General features: G+C 50.1%; 1 protein-coding gene across 2 annotated transcripts in view; it reads left to right on the top strand.

The window, feature by feature from the left end:
- Positions 1–560: 560 nt before the first annotated feature.
- Positions 561–1,881, top strand: part of camkk1a (calcium/calmodulin-dependent protein kinase kinase 1, alpha a) — a gene marked incomplete at its 3' end in the record, with an annotated part of 64,415 nt that continues 63,094 nt past the window's right edge. The window contains 1 exon segment of one of the 2 annotated variants that reach the window (XM_024265696.2): positions 561–1,064. 2 annotated transcript variants of the gene reach the window in all.

Here is a 1,881-nt window from a genome sequence, read left to right as displayed (position 1 = left end):
AGATTCAAATTTATTAATAGATTTTATCAAGGCAGCTTTACTGTAGTAGCTTGTATGTCACATTTATAAACTTTTTCCAACATTTTCATCTGTTCTTGATTCAAAACAATTTGAATAAAGACCCAGAAAAGATTTTTTTGAGCTTAATCTTTATTTATGTCCACCGTCATCAGAAAAATGCTACAAGAACATGTTAAACCATTTTCATGAACGTGGGTGATTCTGGAAGACTACAGGATGTTGATCAACAAGTATAGTTTTTAATACACACAGGTTATGCTGAAGTGCACAAAGAATGAAACAGCCGTGCGTCGTCCTGTCTCTGAAATCTGAATGCACTAATTTTGGTTAAAAGAATAAAAATGAGTTTTGCAATTTTCTATGAGGATAATAGTAAAATCTGATGAGCTGTAGCATCGATATTTTGTGTTGCTTCATTTGAAGCTTCACTTGAATTCGGTCGTTTGGGAAGTGACCAGCAGAGGCGCTATACCTGCACTGACAACACGAGACTCTTTCGCCGGAGGCGAAATTTAAAGATCCCACTTGTGGCACGTGGGGTTCTAAAGCCCACGATGGATCCACTGCATCTATAAAAGCTTTATGGGAGAACTGCGTCCTGAGAACCGAGCCCCGGCGGCTCCTCTGCGTAAAAACGGGCGGATCTTAGGACCCGTGGACTCATCCGCGGCAGAATAATAAAAGTTGGGACGTGTGAGCTGTCGACAAAGCAGTCTGTGTCAAAGTGTGTGCAGCCGGTTCCTCCTCCGCGGCTGTGAGCAGACTGCGGCAGCAGCCAGCTGCGCGGCTGCGCTGCGTTCAGGGGCAGGAGGAGGAGCAGGAGGAGTGAGCGGCCGCGGTTTCCGGAAGAGAGGGTGTGAAACATGGGACGAGTGTCGGGTCAGCAGCTGATCCGGCCTCACACCTAAGACAAGAGGCTGTCTCCAGGACTGGACCGCTGAACGGCCCGCCGTGGAGAGAGAGGAGGGGGAAGCAGAGGGGCGACGCGCATCCAAACGGGACACCCCTCCCCGGGAGCGGAACGCTGAAGGGGGCTCGATTGGGTGAGTGAAACTTTTAAAATAACCCAAACCTCCGCTGCTGGCGCTCTGGCGGGTGTTGTTTTGTTTTTTTGGGAAGTAAAGCTGGAAATGTGCCTGTGCACTGCGGATGGATCTGTGCGCGCGGGCCGTGTTTTATTGATGCTCGCTCGCGGTTGCAGAAGGGGGGGATGCTCTGCAGTTTGTTGCGCTGGATTTGGAGCGCGCTGCGCCGCGGAGCTGCAGGGTGCACGGATGAGGAGCGCGCACGACGAGCCGTGGATCCGGAGCGGATGCTGCAAAGCTTCACTGAGCTTCTGTGGGAATTCTGGCCCGGGCGGGCAGGTGGCTGCTGGAGGAGATGCGTCCTCCACAAAGCAGAGCTGATCTGTTGACTGGACACATTTGGATGTTTCTGAGTAAAGTTTGGGACACGATCTGCTCCGTTTTTCTGCGTAAAGCAGAACACTTGTCCTCCTCGGGCTGCGTTTGCTGCGCACTGTAGTTCCTGTTTTTGTGTTTTGTTCCGTCTTTTCTCTCCTCTTTCTCTGCACTTTGTGAAAGCAAATGCGGTGCATTTTTGAAGCAACCCCCAAACACGCACACCACACACTTCCAGGCGGACAAACCAGATCACTGTGGCGCGCGCGTCCTGGCTGGAAGCCAAGGCCTGCTGGAGTGCCCTCAAGTCAGTTTGTAGAAGGAGTTCACAACAGTGCGCATGTTTTTTAGACCTTAGCTGCTCTGAATCCCTCATGAGGGCTTTAATTTTAGTTTCAAATGCTGACAAGTTACCATAAATGGTCACAGAGAGATAAGAAACAAAAAAGATTGGTCACGT

Source organism: Oryzias melastigma, linkage group LG14 (genome assembly GCF_002922805.2).
Source record: "Oryzias melastigma strain HK-1 linkage group LG14, ASM292280v2, whole genome shotgun sequence".
Lineage (NCBI taxonomy): Eukaryota > Metazoa > Chordata > Actinopteri > Beloniformes > Adrianichthyidae > Oryzias > Oryzias melastigma.
The sequence above is the reverse complement of the archived record's forward strand: the minus strand, read 5'-3'. Positions and strand labels throughout refer to the sequence as shown.